Source organism: Ursus maritimus, unplaced genomic scaffold (genome assembly GCF_017311325.1).
Source record: "Ursus maritimus isolate PB19 unplaced genomic scaffold, ASM1731132v1 scaffold_12, whole genome shotgun sequence".
NCBI classification, from domain to species: domain Eukaryota; kingdom Metazoa; phylum Chordata; class Mammalia; order Carnivora; family Ursidae; genus Ursus; species Ursus maritimus.
This window is the reverse complement of record NW_024423564.1, coordinates 57,185,629-57,205,128: the sequence shown is the minus strand read 5'-3', so window position 1 is coordinate 57,205,128 and position 19,500 is coordinate 57,185,629. Positions and strand designations below refer to the sequence as shown.

The following is a 19,500-nucleotide window of genomic DNA, read 5'->3' as shown; positions in this document are numbered from 1 at the left end:
CAGGCCTTCTAAATGTTTCTCTCCAGTTCTTGGGCCTGAACCACTCTGGGATGGCCCTGGCCTGGCCTGTGATTGGAACGCCAGCTCTGGCCATCTCAGAATCCACAGCATTTCCACTGACCACAATTCTTCTGTTCAAAAAATGCTGGAGCCTTCTCAGACCCAGAGTAGTGTGGCGTAAAACTGATATATAATATCCTTCCTTTGTAGCACAATTTCTAGTTCAAACGGTGCTTTCACAGATGCTGGCACTGGTGAGTGAGTGAGTGTGTGTGTATGTTTTACTGTTAAAAGTGGATGTTATTATCCCATTTCACAGGTGATGAAAAAGAGATTCTAAGAAGTTTCTGTCCTCAAAGCCACAACTAAGTAAGGCACAGAGGTCAGGCTCAAGGTGGGTGTGTGGAAACCCAAGTCTTGGGCTCTTCTTGCTAACACACGGTCACCTGACTCATCACAGGTATGATGCGAATCCCCAGAATCTAGAGTGGGCCATAGTTCCCTCATCACAGAAGCTTGGAATGCAACGAACTGTTAAGCATACATAAAAAACAGCTGACATTTATTGAATGCTTGCTCACTGAAAGGTGCTTTGCCAAATGCTTTCCATGGACCGTTTCATACCATCCTTAAGAGGTAGGCTCTGTGATCAGCTTTATTTTACAAACAGGCTTAGAGAGGTGAAGTAACTTGCTCTGGGCCTAGGGTGGTGGAGCTTGGATTTGAACTCAGGCAATCTGACCCTGCACACCCTAATGATATCATCCTTTGTTTACTCCCTGGCACAATCCCATCAGTGTCTTCTGGAGAAACCTAATGCTCACTGGTATTTGTTGACTGCCACTAACTGCCAGTCACAGGCTTCAAAGCTAGTTATATTGACTCATTTCATCCTCACAAACATTCCATAAGGTAGACATTGCTACCCCATTTTAGAGAGGAGGAAAACTGTGGCTAAGAAATGTTGACTGTTTGCCTAGGATTGCAGAGCCTGCTCAAAGCAGAGGCATTTTCGAACATAGAAATACCCAGGGAAATGTTCATTCTTCCTTCAACAACTGTGGAATCTCCTAAAAGTAAGTAATCTGAAATACACAAAAGAAAAGGGACAAAGAAGGAAACCAGAGACAAGAGAGCCAAAGGCCTACAGGGTTCTAACTGCACAGCTATCTAAAATCAGGGAGCGTAGAGTTTGCAAAAGACTTGATTAGTCTGGAAAGGTCCTGCGGAGGAAGTGAAACTCCAAGTGGGCCTTGAAGACTGGAAGAGATTTGGATGGTCTAAGTATTCCACGTATTCCAGAAGAGCATATTCAAAATTCAAGTAGGATCTAGAAACAGATCCAGGCAGCAAAGGGGAACCATGGCAAATTTGCAAATGGCAGAGGAGGCCTTTTTTATAGGGTTAAAGCTCATGTCCAGCACTGTCTTTAAGCCCCATGCCCACAGCACATTGAGATCTCTTTGTTCTCCTTCAGCTTGCAGCCCACAGCCAGAGTGAAACGGAAAAAGTCAGAGAGAAAAGAAACCAAGAAGGAAAAGATAGCATACACATCTCATGCAGGGCCGTCTGAGAGGAATGGAGGAGCAAGACACGGAGGGAGAGAATTCAAGCCACCCTCAGCTCTCCTTTTGCTCATTTCTCCCCCTTCTTTCTCCTTCCCTCCCCAGCATTCTGCATGCAGCAGCAAATGTATGAATGCTTGGATGGCTTGGCAAAACACTCTCCAAGATTTATTTCTGTTGGACAATCTTGCATTCTTTTTTTTCGCCCTGCTGACAACTCTGTCAACAGCAGGCTCCTCTGCGAGGCTGTGAGTTTGGGAATCACATACTGGATATAGACAGTGTTGCTTAAAAACCAGGCCAAGAAAGCAGACTCCTGAGATCAGGGTGACCTGCAGACCTACTTTGCTTCGTTACCTGGGAGTCAATGAGACCTCAGAGCTTGGCAAAGAGACCATCCGGGGTGGGGGAAGAGATAGCAGTCCTGGCCAAGAGGTCAGTTCAAGGCAAGAAGATGATTCCAGTAGTTCAAAAACTAGATCCTTTTGGATGAGATCCAACAGTGGCCTTAAATTATTTTGAAACTCGAGTGTTGATAAGTCGCTAGGTAGTAGGGTACTAGGTAATAAATGTGAAAAATGTTTTGTCCAGTACAAATTTCTATATCAGTGTAAAGGATTGTATTGATTACCTTTTTGTAAAAGGAAGAGAACAGTATATTTTATATCTGTTTTTGGAAATCAGGCATACATAAGGACAAATAAATTAGAAGCATACAGTTTCAGAGCTGGAAAGAAATTCATTCATTCCATCAGCAAGTATTTAGAGACTGCATCTGGGAAGCAGGCCCTGGGGAGATGGAGAAGAAGCAGCCCCAGGCCCCCAAGTTCCCTACAGAGAGAGGTAGGTACAGTGAAAGGGGACGCACTGGGGATGATGGGAACACAGGATGGGCGTGGAGGATCGGGTCATCTCAACCAGCCAGGGCAACAAGAAAGGCCCTTCCCCATGAAAGGAAGTTAGTTCTGAATTCCAAAGGAAGAATATAGCCAGGCAAAGATGCAGAGATCAGGGTGGAGAAGGGGTTATGGGGGTATACTAAACACAGGATGAACAAAGGCATGGCCTCCAAGATCTTCATTTTACAGATGTGAAAACTGAGGCTCAGAGAGATAAGTAACTTACTCAAATTACCCGGGCCTTTAGTCCTACAACTAGGATTCGCTCCAAAGTTTGCTTTTAACCATTTCACTATACTGTTTACATATTAAACATGGAATACAGTACCTTCAATAGGGTCAGTAACTTACAACTACACAGACAGTTAGTGGCAGAGTTGAGATTAGAGCCCAGGTCATCCTCTTCTGGGCCCAGTGCTCACTCCATGGTGCTATGCAGACTCTACACATCTCACAGCCTTGCTGAGTCCCCAATTCCCCACCACATCCTTGCTCCTGGATCCTTCCCATGGCTCCCTCACTGTGGAACTCAGTCATCAAGACTGAAGCTTTCATTTCTTTTTCATTGAATTGACAAAAAGAATGAGGTCACTCTCCCTTTCTATGGCCTTTCCCAACCTTGGAAACTCCCAAGGTCAGAGGTCATCAGGCATTCTCACTTTCAAGCCATCCTCTTAAAGGCCAGCTGGTCTGGGAATAAAACACCTCAGTGTCAGGCATTTAATTTTTAAAGAGAGAGCAAAATGGTGAGAAGACTTTAAAAATTGCTCTCAGCTTTGTGTGTAATCGCCACCGGGCTGGAGGTCACCACCAATCCCCACATCTCTCGAGACCCTCCAGCTTAGAGGAGCAGGCGGAGTATTTGTTCCCCGAGCCAGAGAAAATTGCAGACCTGACCCCACCTTCCTTGTGCTCAGAGCGGACCCACCTCTACAACAAAACCAATTCCTTATTCAGTGTGCAGCTCCCTCCAATGGATAAACCACTGACAAAGAACCGACACAAAGGACAAAGCGGCACCGTCTTAGAAGGATTCTTAAGAAGGGGCTGGTATGTTACTTATGACATGACTCCAGGTAAATTCCTGCTCCCGAGAATCACAGCTGAATTGCAATTAGACATGCAGTCAAATGCAGCAACAAAATAAGTGTTTATTAAACTTAGGCTGTGCTAAGCTCCAAAGAGATGTAACATAATAATACTAATACTGATCGGATATCTACAACATCAGAGATCCTCTCCATATAGTCTTTCTACACCTCACAACAGCTCTGCCAGGGAGGAATTACAGCATCATGGTTGGCAATATGATGTGGTGGTTAAAACTGTGGGCTCCAGGGGCGCCTGGGGGGCACAGCAATTAAGCATCTGCCTTCGGCTCAGGGTGTGATCCCGGCGTTATGGGATCGAGCCCCACATCCGGCTCCTCCGCTATGAGCCTGCTTCTTCCTCTCCCACTCCCCCTGCTTGTGTTCCCTCTCTCGCTGGCTGTCTCTATCTCTGTCAAATAAATAAATAAAAAATCTTAAAAACAAACAAACAAACAAACAAACTGTGGGCTCCAGAGCCAGACAGACTGGGTTTGAATCCCACCCCTGTCTCTTATTAACTGTGTGACCTTGAGCAAGTTACTTAACCCCTCTGTGCCTATGTGTCCTCAGCTGTGCAATAAGGGTGACTATAGTAGCAAGTTCATAGGAGCATGTGAAGAGTATATGAGTTAATAAAGGGTTTAGAAGAGTACTTGGCATGCCATGTTTTGGGAGGTGTTAGTTGTCTTTGTCATCTCCGTTGTATACATGAGGAAACAGTCCAGAGAAAGCGAGTGAATTGCTTGAGGTCACCTAACCAGTAGGTGGAGGAGCAGTGAAATTTGGGGCTCTTTCAACTATATCTGAGCTCATATACTGCCTTTGAATATTCTAATTTATAACATTATTACCCCAACATTATTTATTATTGGCAGGACAGAAGAGGACAATTTCAAAGGTAGCAAACTTGAGACTCAGTACAGGGAGATGATTGTGCCAAGGCTACGTACGTGACATCTGGCAGAGTTGGATACTGAACTCAGGTCTTAGGCTAGCTCACCCATTCACCACACAGCAGGAGGGTGGCAAGGGGAGGAGCAGAGTGGGCAGGGCCAGTTAAATGGGTGAGAAACAAGATGGCAGACTTGGCAACTGAGACGTGAGGACAGGAAGTCTGGATGGAGGTGCAAACCATGGGCTAAAGGTTCTACATGGACGCTGTATAATGATTATAATATTGAGCAAGATGATTTCCAACCACAAAGCTTGAAACAGAGTTTACTTTGTGCAATGTGACGACCACCCTGTCTGAGAGCAAGCCTGCTTAGCTCGGAGAGCGAAGTACACATCTCACAGCTGAGTGGGCTTCCCCAGGGCAGGCTGCAGCCACCTACCCGCCACCCCCTTGTGTGGTCAGCATGTGCTGATGCTGATGTCTGAGTCAATCCACTGTCTCCGTGACTCCCTCAGTGCACCATTAACGAGCTCATTCTGTGCCCAGCACTGTGCCCGGCACTGAAGCTGAAAGGAAGCGAAACCTGTGACCCTGAAGAGCTGGAATCCAGTGGAGGAGAAGCACGTTAAACATGGGAAGTACTGACAGATCGAGAGTAAGGTGTTGTGGGGGCACAGAGGGGAGACTAAATCTGGCTCAACGGGCAAGCAAAAGTGGCGTTCAGAGCAGGTGACGTCTGAGTGGAGTTTTGAAGAAGAGGACACTCCTGACAGGAAGGGTGTGACATGTGAGAGGGATGGCATTGTAAAGTGGAGGGAACAGCAAGAACAAAGGCTCTGTGCAAATGCCACCTCCTCAGAGCAGCTGTCCTCTTCATCTTTACTACTTATGCCATTATATGACCTGTTTGTTTATTATCCATCTCTCACTGGATATAAGCACCATCCGAGCAGACCTACTGATTTCTATATTGCTGTATCCCAGTGCCAACAACCATACGCAGCGCACAGTAGGTACTCAATAAATATCTGTCAAATAAATGAGCCAGTTGCAGGTGGGTGTGGCTAAGAATACCAAGCAAATGCTTGTATGCTTGTATCTTTAATGTGAAGCAGGATTTAGGGACCATTTTTTCTCTTTCTCTCCCATAAAATACATGTATTGAAATGTAGAGAGGAGGAGGAGAAAGGAGTTGACATTTATTGAATACTGAGTATGGTGATAGTTCACATAATTTCAATCTCCGTAACAGCTTATGGGTAGGTATTACTCTCCCTCATTTATAGTAAAGGAATTCTAGGTGCGCATGATTTATTCATTCTCCCAGCTACTGAAGGAAGTGGCAGGGTTGGGATTTGAACACGGGTCTGCCGAATCCCCTAAGTCTGCCCAGGGACCATATGCGAGCCCCCTCTGGAGCCCTGTGTGCAATGAGGTACTGTGTAACCTGCACGCAGTGTGACAAGCTGGCAGGAAGGTCCACTGCTTCCCAGGTGCCTGCTCTGATCCCAGTCTTTTCATGATGTCACTATTCTCTTGATAATCTCTGGTGCAAAGTACTCACATCCCCTTTGATTGTGTAAGGAAATAGGTTCAGAAACCGAGTAACCCAAGTCAAGATCACCTGACCGGTGGAGTGGGTGGGGAAACAGCACTTTCAAATCTGGGGGGTACAGGAGGTCTGACTCCCAAACCTCTGATCCTCCCCCTAAGCTACTCTGAGCTGCAGACCAGAGGAATTTGAAATCTCAAAAGAAATCTCCATTTCAGTTCCTGGAACACATGACAGTTTCTCACCCCAGATTGTTCTCAGCTCAGTATGAAAACATATAACAGGGTATGAATGCCTGAGTGAAAGAAAGACCTAAACTTAAATTATTCCAGAATGGCACGCTATTGTCAGTGATTGACAACCAGTCTCGACTCTCACCAGTGACAGCCACACACAAAGTAAGCCTTCAAAAAGAGCTTGGTTCTCTTCAATTAGCAGAGCTGAAATGAAACCACTTAGAAAATTATACTATTGGGCAACTGGTGGGTTTTAAACATAATGAGAAAAATAAAGGCTAGGCTGATGTTTACTGTCAGCTGAGCTAGAGACGTCAGATGTGCCAGGACTTGGGCCCACACGTTCTCCCTGTGTGCCGACTGCCACAGCTCCAACCTCAGAGCCATTCTTTCATTCCTGCAGCAAATCCATACCGGTTCCCTGCTGTCACGGACTAGAGCTACGATGGGGAGCAAAACAGATACGGTCCCTGCCTCCTGGCGCTCCCAGACAAGTAAACAGGGTTGTGATGCCCTGTGATAGGTGACATAATGGGGAAAGGCAGGGTGCTCAGAGGCATTGCACAGAGAGAGGGCTACAAAAGTGAAATTTCACACTGAGTGGAAAATAGTCCTGTGGGGCAGAAAAGCCTGCCCAGCAGGCTGTGTGACCAGCCACCGGGAGAAGGACAAGGGTGGCCAGGACAGGGGCCGGGCAGCCGTGGAAGGCATGGGCTCTCCTCCTGCTGGGCCCATCTGTCTATTCCCTGGGAATGCTAGAATCACAGCTCTGGAAAGCTGGGAGAACTTCAAGTCACTCGGCACCATTCATTCAACAAACCATGTCCCAGATATGCAATGGCTCAGGAGGAAACAAGGACGTGCAAGTGATTCCTGGGGCCCAGGTGGTCCAGGCTGATCAAAGAGGGCCAGGGATGGGAAAGGTTTGCACTTTATGCCAAGGCAATGGGGAGCCACTGAGGGCTTGAGGCAGAGGAAGTGACATGGTCAGATTTGGGATTTGCCAGATACCACTCAGAGAGCAGAGTACAGAGGCTGGGCCCTGAGCTCTGAATGACTAACCCCGGAGCCTCTGACCTTAACCCAGCCTCATACTTACGGGGCTCCTACAATCTATAGGGCCAAGAGCTGGAAGAAATGGACAAGAAAAAGTATTTATCTGACTGAAGGAAAACTCCAGGATAGACTTACTTCTCAGACCTGGATCTCAGCGGAACAGGAAGACAGCAAAGATTAGATTCTATTTCTGCCTTGGTCTATAATGAGCTGTGTAGCAGGGGACCAGTCATTCCCCTCACTCAAACCACACCCTCATCTGCGTGATGGGTGGAGAGTTAGGCAGCTAATTACAAACGATGATCATAACCTGAGCCAAGTGCTCACCTGACGTAATGTCCACAAACCCCCCGTGAAGTAGACCCAATTATCATCATCTTCATTTTACAGCAGTGGGAACTGGAATTGGGAGACGTTAAATAGCTTGATGAAAGTCAGATACTAAGTGAGTTATAGAATCAGGATTTGAACCCAGCTTTTCAAGGGCTTGATTGTGAAAACATCCTAGTTTGAGGCCCTCATCCATTTGTTTCCTAAGGACTTTCTGAGCACCTGGTCTATAACGGTGAAGAGATGAGGAAGCAGAGTTCCTCCAGAGACAGACACATACCCTCTTGCAGGGCGGGAGCTCTGAATTCTAGTCCTGCCTGTGTCATTAACTTGGCCTCCATGTCGAGAGTGTGCAGGGTGTGTACAGAGGGAGAGGTGAGGAAGTGGTTATGACAAAATCCTCTCTCTTGGTCTCCCTCCTGTACTTGGGAGTCACCCTGTGTCAATGGGATGTCACAGAAGACCCAGGAATGAGATGGCCAACCCCTGGCACAGTCGAAACAACAGCATCACCCCTAGTGAACTTAACCTGAGTCCACCAGGCACCCACATAAAGGGCTGATGGGGCAGCTGGGTCCTTATTGGGCAGATCAGCCACCCCAGTCTGGCTAGAAGCCGCCCCTTCAGCTCTCAGAGCCAGGCCACTCATGATGGACAGAGCCCAAAAACGCATTGTGAGAGGGGGTCTCTTCCTTGTAGGTCATGAGACTTGGCCAGGCCTGGGGCCTAAATAAGGGAAAGGTGCCCCTGGAGGCAAGCTTAGATAAGCTGCCCCAATCCATAGACAGCAATACACCATCCAATTAGACCTAATTAGCCACCTTTGGAGTAGGGACAGCAGAAAGGCCAGAGAGCGGCTGTTGGGAGGGCTGTGCCTCCCCTTACGCCCCCCTGACCCTCCGGCAGTGCTTGCAGGAACCAAGACAGGCAGACCTGCCCTCCCACCCTCCTCTGACTAATGAGACGAATCCAGTGACGGAGGGTACAACCTGCTGAGAAATGTTTTCTCCCTTCTTCTAATAAACTTTTCAAAAAGGCTCCTGAGATCCACGGCTGGATTCTCCCATGAACACAGCCCCAGGTGTCGAGGGGACAGAGTCACACAGTAACAGCTCATTTAGCAGGGAACAAATGGCCTCCTTTCAGGCCAACAATTGAAACACTATACACTCAGACAAGTGCTGGGGCCCAACATGGGTGTCGATCGGAAAGACAGGCAGAGGACACAGCACCCATTCCTTTGAGAAATCCCCTGACCGCTTTGGGCGCGGGGGCGGGGGGGGGGAGCGGTGGATGAAAGATGATGCTCTCTTCAAATAACCCAGAAGGCAAAATGCAAAAGTGTTGGTTGGAATAAAATATTGAAATCAAAATGATTATTAACAGTAATAATAGCTTACACGTACATGTGTACAGTCCCTTGTCATTCATAATTCACTTTCACATGCATCACCTCTTTGAAGCTTCACACCAATTTTATGCAGCAGGGAAGGCAAAAGGCAGCATCCCCATTTTATAGAGAAGGATTTGGAGAGGCTGAGAGCTTAAGCCCAATGTCACACAAGACACATGTCAATGCCACAGTTCAAATCAAGCCTTCCAATCCCAAATCCACTACACTTTCCTTATTTGCACAGCAAATCCAAACTTTGTTATGTTCCCTTTATACTTTTTTTAAATCATAATAAATTAGGGCTGGAAAAGTTCTTAATAATCACTGGAAACCTGGAACCCAAATATGTTAAACCACATACCCAAGGTCAAACATCAAAGTAGGACAGGTCCTTAGTCTCCATACTCCCTCCAGGTCAATGTTCTTCTGACTCTGCGTCCATTCAGGCCTGATAACAAGGACTATTTCTACAGAAACTAGCAACGTGAATATTTTCTTTTACGTTGTCCCTTTAAAAACAGTAGATGCCAATGACAAACATTTCCTTTTGACACGAGTCTTTATTTCTAATAAAGCAATGACATTAATGTGGTGGGAGAAACAAGCATAGAAGGGGAGAATGATTCAGTAGAGTTCCCTGCATGCGGTAGGGGTTCAATAAATGTTTGCTGGATTGGATGTAGTGAAATGAGTGTGGACCCACAGGGAAACAAGAGAAAGAGAAGGTATTTTGCACACACATAGATGGAAAGGCATCGACTCTGTGTAACACGCTGTGCTAGGAGTTTGGCACAAAGAAGACATTTGCCATATACCAAGCTGGTTTTCGACATTGGCTTGATGCTCCCACTGTCTTAACATCACACACTCCCAGAGAGGACACAGCGGGATGTGTGCTTCCAGGCAATCCCTTGGAAAATGCTTGACCTTCACTGAACTTTTGACATTGTTTTCAGTGTCACCTCAGTGTCTTCTTCTTTTTGTTTTTTTTTAGGGAAAAATTGTGGAGTAAAGAAAGAAGTATATAAAGGGAGGCAAAAACTGTTAGTAAAATCCTAGTGACAAACCTGATGTCAGGAGGCATTCTCTCACTCTGTCACTGAACTGCTCTATATATGATTCTCCCTTGGTAACTTCTGTCAATTTCTGTCTACTTTTACTCTTCCTCTCAATTCACTGCAGGTTTCATGGTATTTGGGGGTCGGGCGGTTCTTTGGGATGTAGGAAATGTCACAGATCACCACTTTATACTTTGGTCTAGAAAGTGTGCTAGCGATCACTACTGTTCATTGAACACCTGCAACAATAATGATTATCGGAAAATCAAAGGGATAGCTGAATTTTATGGAGTGTCCACTATGTGTTCCATGCTAAGCACGCCACATGTATTATTTTATTTAGCCTTTATACAACCACCCTGTGATGTTTAATTTGTCTAAAGCTATATGAACTACATGGTGGCAAAGTCAGATTCTGACTTGGGAGTCCATGTCCTTCACCAGATAGGGATCATGCATTCTTTTATTCATTTGCACAACTACTATGTCCCTCCCAGGCCTTGCGCTAGCTACTGAGATGCAGAGAGAAAAGACGAAGACCATGCTCTCAGGCAGCTTGCACTAGCATGAGCAGACTGATAAACCAAAGGTCACATAGTATGTGCTAGGTGTAGTGACAAAAGGGCTTGCTGGGTGCTTTGGGCATATCCAGGAGGGACACCTAATCCAGTCTAGGAAGGGACAAAGAAGATTCCCAGAGGAAATGGTGCTTCTGTCTTAAAGAGTAGGGAGAAGTCTGCCAAACGAAGGGGGACATGAAGGACAGTTTCCTCATGGTGCAGGGAGAGGAGCGCAGCAGGCACAGAGACGTGGAAGCTTGGGAGAGCCTGGGCACGTTCAAGAGTCTTCCAAGCAGCTCAGAATGGATTGCACCCAGAATAGAAAGCTGGATAGCAAAAAGAAAGAGGACTGGAGAGGAGTGATATACAGGATACAAACCAAGGAGGGGCTTCTCTGCCACACGAAAGAGTCTGAGTTACATCCTGAAAGCCACGGTGGCCTCTGAGGGTTTGTGAGCTAGTGTGTGATGTTCAAGGGGAAGGCTTACTGCCTACTTACACGCCACTCCCAGAAGGGAAAAGCAAGGCAGCAACACTTCCATCGCTTCTCCTCAAAGGAAAGGGACTGATTTATCTTTTGGGTGAAATCCAGAGAGGAGCATAAACGTATGTGGCTACAGCAGATACACTCTAGACTCTCTCAGCACAATTCCAACCACACTTCTGTGTTTCTTACACCTCTGTGAGACCCAGGAGTGACTACAGGGTGCTCTGGGACACCAAGCAGACACACTTGCACGAGGCCTGGAGGGAGGAAGTGAAAAGACAGCTGGTCTCTGCCATGTGCAGAGAGAGTAGCTCTTCTGGGACAGCTCAGACAAAGATCCTCCCATGTGTCCCTAGCAACAGTGTCATCTCCACCCTAACAATTCCATGGTGTGATTGAATAACTGTCCTCACATCCAAGCTTGGCCCCCAGGATCCTTCTAGAATGGGGTAGGCTACCCAACACCCATTAATAAATCCCCTTCTGCTTAAACTGTGTCATCATCAACTAAGAACCTAATTGATACAACACGACAGCTCCTTTCTTTCTCTCCTTCAAAGCTGCCTTACCTCAGAGATCCTCATTCGTTGCTATGAGGCCAATTGTGGTCCTACAGGGGGACAGGGAGACCTGTATATATCCAGCTGAGACCAACTGAAAGAGAAAGTTCAGGAGTCCTGATGCAGCTGCACAACGTACACAGCCTCCAACCAAGCTTTAACAGAAATAAGACCCAGGCTTCATCTTTGACTAGCCCCAGTGTTCATCTCCTATTTGGTTTTTAATGCGGAGGGAGAAAGTGCATAATTAAATATCACTCCCACCCATCAAAACCTCCCCACACCTGGAAAAAAATAGATCACATTTGTGCTTTGGAAGCAGGGAGATCAATTAGAATCAGCTGTTAGGCTGAACTAACCCAATTCCAGAGTCAGTCTGGAGTAAGGAAGGAGATGCTTCTGTGTTAATCAGAAAGGCAATGGGAGCCCATGGGGTGCAGAAACTTCAGCTGGGCCATGCAATCTGTTGATTACCAGGGGACCCTTTTTTTGCAAAGGAGGTCATAATCTCAAACTTGTATTATTTGCAGGGGGCTGATTTTCCCCTTGACTCTCACAGAGTTGCCAACACACCTGCTTCCAAAGCATGCGGTCTCCTCACCGAGACCTCTTAGAGCAGAGACCGAAGGTGGAGTAGGAAATTGGAATAATTAACCTCGAGTGCAGCCACAGAGGACTATACAGGGCATGAGCTAAATTAAAGAAAAATCAGCCAGAAAGTTCCAAATTTTCTAGTCCCTGAACTCCATGTCAGCATTTTCTCATCACTCACAAGGAGAGAAAGTTTAGAAATACAGCTCTCTTTATTGAGCAACTATTTTACGTGCCATGCCACAGTGGGCGGTGGGGAGAGAAAGTAGACAACTGCACTCAAGAGTTGACAATGTGGCGAGAAAGCTGAGAGGACACCGGGGATGACGCGTGTAGGTGTGGCAGACGCTGCTAGCGCGTCCACCAACATCCATTCTCCCCGTCTTCTAATACAGCACCCCGCTTCCGGCACATGGCCACCCACAGTAAAAACAGTACTCCTGAGCCTCCCTTCAGTCAGGAGGGGTCAGGAGCATCGGCGCTAGTCAATGAAGATGCAAAAAGAAATTACGGGGGCAACTTCTGGCCACATGCTTTAGAGAAATGGGAAGGTTCTCCTCCGACCTCTTTTCTCTCTTCCAGCCATCTAGTTTGAATGAGGATGTGGTGACGTACCGTCCTGGATCATGAAGACGGAAGCAATGTCCTAGGGGTGTAGAAGCAGCGAGCTAGAAGGAGCCCGGACGCCGCACGACTTCACGGCACACAGCTGCCCTATATGCTCAGACCTTCACAAGACTGGAGTATATAGATTTCTACCACTCTTAAGATCTTGTAATCCCTTATATTTAGGGTCGGGGCTACATGCCGTTGGACCTACATCCTAATTGAGACGGCAGGCCACCACTTCACTTACTTAGCAATCTCACCTTCCCAGGAAACAGTTGTAAACAAAGAAACAAAAAAGACCCCTAAACAGTCTCGGGTGTCTCTTCACTGTGGAGGCTGAGGTACTTTATTCACAGTAATGGCGCCCAGGCCAAGGTGCTTATTGACCCTTAATACACCCACATTTCCAGTGAGCAGGATTCCTGCTACATTAGTCCACAGCCAATGCAAAGATGGGTAGAAAGGGACGAGGACAACTTTTAGAGGCAGGTAAATTGATAATACCAAGACACAAGAGCACAATCTGATAGGGAGGAAAAAGACTGCAAAAGTACAAAAATTAGTTATTAGAATCTAAAATCTGCACATCCAGAGGTCTGAGGCCACTTGTATATAGGGGTAAACAGTCCTGCATCACAAAATAATCCTTCAGGGCTCAGTTGGTTAAGCGTCTGCCTTTGGCTCAGATCTTGGGGTCCTGGGATCTAGCCCCGTGACAGGCTCCCTGATCAGCAGGGGGTCTTCTTCTTCCTCTCCCTCTGCCCTCCCCACCCCCACTCATGCTCTCTCTCTCTCTCTCAAATAAATAAAATCTTAAAAAAATAAATAGTCCTTAAGATTATCAAGTACAGAGCCCAACACAACTACTGATGCTTATAATGATATTTGAGTCGCATTCATTTTAAAAAGGAGGGAAATGTAGGAGAAGGAAGGGAAGAATGAAGGGGGGTAAACAGAAGGAGGAATGAACCATGAGAGACTGTGGATTCTGGGAAACAAACAGGGCTTCAGAGGGGAGGGGGGTAGGGAAGTGGGATAGGCCGGTAATGGGTATTAAGGAGGGCACATATTGCATGGAGCACTGGGTGTTATACGCAAACAATGAATCATGGAACACTACATCAAAAACTAAGGATGTACTGTATGGTGACTAACATAACATAATAAAAAGTTATTTTTAAAAAAAGGAGGGAAATGTGTAATTTATTGATAAATATTTCCAAAACATTAGTCATCTTGAAATTTTGTTAATTTGAAACATCCCAGGCTATGGATGCCTCATACATGTTATTTCATGCAATTCAATGTTAAATGAAATACGCTTGAATATCACACAAGCAGTCAATGTCATAACCCTTTATTCTGAACCTACACTTTGTTAGGCCTTGCCCTAGATGTGATGTCCTAGAGATGAATCAGACACATCACTGCTGTCTAGTAACTCACAGTCTAGTTTGGGCACAGACCAATAAACAGATCATTATGACACCAGATCAAACTTCTAAGGAAAGAAAATCATATACATTATAGATGAAAGAAAAAAGAATATGAAAGGAATCCTTATGAAATAAGAAAAAGATAGACCATCAAAAAGAAAAACGGGCAAAGATGAATTAGCTGTGCATCGAGAAGCAAATTCAAATGCCCAATGAACAGGAGATGAAAAATACGAAGTAAATAACAATGAGCTATCACTTGCTACCTAACCAGGTTAGCTCAAGTCAATGATAACACATGCTCCTGGCAAAGATAGAGGGAAAAGACTATTTCATACATGTTAACGGAAATGTGAATTACTACATTCTCCTTGGAAAGATATGTGGCACTATCTCCCAAAACTTTAAAAAGTACATATCCTTTGACTTAGAAATCTTAGTTTTGGGATGCTATTCTTAAAAGTTCAAGCATAACAATAGATAATGATAAACATACAAGGATGCTTATTTCAGCATTGTGTACAAAAATTAGTGAAACAAAAGTAAATGCTCATTGGTAGGGAAATGGTTGAAAATTTTGTTGTATATTCATACCATTGAAACTCACAAAGCCATTGAAAAGAGTGATGTATCTATACAAATTGGCTGAGGGAGGGCTGGGGGGGTGAGTGGCAGAAAAGTTTCTATAGTGTTTTAAGTGAGAAATACAGAATGTCAAGAAATACATATCTGATCTTGTCTTTTAAATCAATGACAAAACTCCTTATGTATGTACATACTGTGTATGAACATATACGTGTAAATATTATGAAAGCATAGAGAAAATATAAAAGATATCTAGGTTATTAGATTAGTTTATGTGGCAAGGGACAGTAAAAAAGCAAACAAAAACTGGATTAAAAAATAGATGCCCAGGGGCGCCTGGATGGCACAGCGGTTAAGCATCTGCCTTCGGCTCAGGGCGTGATCCCAGCGTTCTGGGATCGAGCCCCACGTCAGGCTCTTCCGCTATGAGCCTGCTTCTTCCTCTCCCACTCCCCCTGCTTGTGTTCCCTCTCTCGCTGGCTGTCTCTATCTCTGTCAAATAAATAAATAAAATCTTTAAAAAAAAAAAATAGATGCCCAGAACAAAAAGCAAACAGCTTTCATAATAAGACAGAGTATATAAAATCACATCCATCTATATATGCTAATATATGGGTCTAAGGACATAAATGAAACGACAGTCACCAAATTATAGATAACACAATGGGAATTTCAAATGATTTTTACTAACTCCTTATATTTTTCTATACTTGCACATTTTTTACAGTTAACTTGTATTATTCATAGATTTGAAAAATTAATAAGGTGATTAAAAAAAAAAAAACCACCATTGTCATGCCTGTCAATATTCAGTAGAGTTAACTAAGAAAACTTCATGCAGGACTTGGCACCTGACCTCGGCTTTAAAAGCCTAGTGGATCTGGAGGAGATTTGAAAAAGAAGGGTGTTCCAGGCAGGAAGAACTTCGTAAGTACAAGTACAGACATAGACATGAACCTGGGGACTAAGCCTCAGGCAGTCTGCCTTATCTGAACAGAGGATAAAGAAAAAGCGTGTGGCTGGAATTCCATGACCACAGTAAAAAGCAAACAGATAAGAAGTAGAAATGGCCACCATCATGCATAAGCAAAAATAAAAATTTTAGAGTTCACATTAACAAAGGAAACAGCTTGGTTTCTTCAAGTTTTACAAATTGACAAATATTTTGAGTTCTTAGGACTCTGTCCATGGTGACACCATGTGTTTCACTCAGATGTAAACTTCAGTTTGGTAACATTTTCGTTTTAAACCCTCCTTCCTGTCAGTTTCCAGCTCGGCTGTAAATATCTGCTGGGAGAAAAAATGTCACTAAAGATCTGAGCTCAAGCTTCTAAAAAAAAAAAAAAATTGTCATTTTGAAACAAGAAGAAGTCATACTCTGCATGTTAATTAAGCAAGAAGTGTCAAGACCTATGGCTTGGAGTTCATTTCAGAAAAAAAAATCGTTTTTATTTATTAAAAGCCCATGAATACAAATGAATTTTTTATTTGGTGTTCATTCTTGTTCAATTCTGTCCCCTTTGAGACAGGAACTTCATGGGCTTTGCTAGATAAATTGAAAGGTTGTCTGGTGGCACTGGGTCTTCTGTCCTCCACAATAAGGCTGTTTCATAAGCTGTAAGTGAGCAACTGTTCATGATACAGGATTCCTGCACTCTCACCAACAAAGAAATAGTCTAAATATCACCAGGTGATGGTCACTACCTTGCCCAAACCAACCAGTGTCACACAGCACCCCAACCTAAGTTGATTTCAACCTGAGAAACACTCCCTTTTCTCTTCTACAAGTGCCTCTCGCTCTCTAGACAGGGCTTGTAGCCATGAGGACCCCAAAGTTCCTATTCCCACCACCACATTAAGAAGTATAGCAGCTAATACTGTTCTTCCATTTCCAGGAAATTGAAAGAGACACACAGGACCTTCAAGTGACCCTTCTGATGGGTAGAGTTCACCAGGTAGAGTAGGAATGTGTTTTCTAGACAAGGAAAAAAAAGTTGTACCCACAAACGTACGAAAGGTACATCTGTAGTGCGTACATGTGATGTGAGTGTAGTGTGTGTATGTGTGTGTGTACGTGACGATGCTCTATACAGGTGTGTGTGTGTGAAAGAGGATTGTGTATGTGTGTGATGCTGTGTGTTAGGATGTGTGTGTGTGTGTGTGTGTGTGTGTGTAGGAGGGAACCAGAAGGCCAGGCTCTGAAAGGCTCTGAAGTCTATGGTCAGATATTTGAATAATATACTTCAGGCAACAGGGAAACTTTTATGGTTTTTGATCTGGGGAATAACATGATCAAAGCTATGTTTTAGAAAGATCAAGTCACAGCTCTGGGGAAGGCCTGTACTGGAGGTCAGGAGATGAGTCGGGGGCTCTGAGGATGGTCTGGAATGGGGACAAGGAGGCTGGAGAGGAGAAAATTAATTGGCATTACTTTCCCATCACTCTTAGTTTTAGATGGCAGGTAAAAGTATTTACTATCATTTTTCTTTTTTCCTCCAACTTTAAATAAACAAAAAACACATCTTTAAAAATTTGTCCATTCTATGAAAGACATTTAAAACAAAGGAATAGCTCCCCTCCAAAATTATTTGGACACCCAGCCCGTCCAACGGGAGTACCCCAATCTGACCCAGACAAGAATCTGCTTTGGGGGCTATGCAAAACACATCTGTTAAGCGAACAGATCCTTACCAGCTCCAACCACACACCAGCAACGGCAGCCTCCCAGTCAAGGAAGAGACAAGAACCAGAGTTGATGGTTTCTGTGGTACAATGTTTATGTCATAAGTAATTATCTGATTATGTCAAAGCTGAGTTCCAAGCAAGTCTATCCGGAAGGAGTCTTTTGCAGCTCAGGGTTTTCCTCTATATTCTTTCAAGCCAGGCAATAAAACGAGACTTTAGTTCCTATGGGCCCTTCTGTCCCCCTCTGTGAACTAGAATTCCTCCTCCCTGTATGTCCGCCCCTGCCTATGTTTCCTCCTCTTTCTCTACCTCTCCTGCCTCCTTCCCACTGCCTGCCTCTTTTCGAAGACTGAAGCTGTCTCTGTCCCTCTGTTTCTCTCTTCCCACCGTCCCCACCTCATCCTCTTTCACTCTGTCCTCTCTCCCTTCCTTTTCCCACCATCTCCCTTCCCACTATGTAAAAAAGCTTAAATTTTAGAAGAGGAGGAAGGCCTTCGCTAGCACAAGAATCTGAACAACAAATTGGATCACAGTGAGGTGAATGGCTGAGTCCGGCTTCAAGAAACAAAATAAATCTTGGAAAAGAGAGAGGGCTGAACGGTGGCCCTTCATTTTGTGGAAGGCGGGTGGAGCCTATGGTTCCCAGTTGTCCCTGAACACCAGGATCACTAGGCAGTCTTCCAGCTGGGCACTTCCTATTTGCTCCTAAGCCCCAGCCAGCTTTTTCCACTGGGAGTGAGGTGGCACTGCCACTGTCACATTGCACTGCTCAGCTACTCCTCTTGATCAGCTCAGAAAGGAAGAAAAGCCATAAAATTCAGAACCAGCTCATGTCAGCACTGCAGGGGATGTCAATGACCACCTGGTCCAACATGGTCAGGTCACTGGTGGAGAGAAGGGGGCCCTGGCTCACTAAATGCCAGGGGGACTCATTATTAGAAAACCCAGACCTAGGACCTGTTGCAAAAATCCCTCTGCCCTGGGAACAGCTCTAGGTGTCTGCCTTCTGAAAAGAAATCTACAATATAGGGTTCAGACGCATAAACAGATAGGAAAAGCTTAAAATAGAGACAGAAAGGGATTCAAATGCACACGGTACACATTAGAAATCCCCTTTATGCTGCTGGCAAAAAAGGATTTAAGAAAGAAGTCTGTTGAGGATGGGGCTGCAGTGGTGGAGGGCTCGAAGCTATGAAGACCTTTTTAATATGGCTGTATTGTAATACTGCAGTGCCAAACCCCACCAGTCACTCCAAAAAAGAAAAAGGAAGCCCGCTGAGCAGCAGAACTTCCCAGCCCTGGAGACAGATTGTCTCCCATTTGCACCCATTTAATAACTGCTTTATTTAACAAGAGTGGGGGAAATGTGCATCCTCGGAAGGCACAGCACAAGAACCTCCTGCAACGACGACGCGATTCCTTGGACATGAAACTAAAATGCATTCATCGGAACTCAGTCTCCCAAAACAGCAGCAAAGCCACTGTGAGGCGATTTCCAGGCGAGAGCCCCTCGGAGACGACGAGGGGGATGGGGCTGGCAAGCAGGGGACACACCTTTTCTGAGCTGTTGGAAACATGCTGCCTGCAAAGTCCACCCAGGCTGTGCTGCCAAGGGTTAATTTGCTGGGGGGGGGGGGGGGGGGGGAACACAACCTCTGCCGCCACCACACATTTGGATTTTTTTAAATCTTAAATTCCCCGATCAGCCATATCTTTTCGGAACAGCCCCTCCACCTGGGCTGGATTCCCATCTCATCACCAGTGAAAGCCCAGAGAGCCGGGCATAATTATTTTGCTACAAGGTTATGCCTAATTGGCCACTAACCTAATTGATTAATCATCTCATTTTTCAAGGCAGCATCAAAGAGCCAAACTGAGGGGAGAGAGAGAAAACCTGTATCCAGGCGGCGCG

General features: G+C 45.2%; 1 long non-coding RNA gene across 1 annotated transcript in view; it reads right to left on the bottom strand.

Annotated features, from left to right (window-relative positions):
* The window catches only part of LOC121102089, a 325,135-nt gene that overhangs the window by 304,156 nt on the left and 1,479 nt on the right, over positions 1–19,500 (bottom strand). The gene's annotated exons all lie outside the window — the stretch shown is intronic.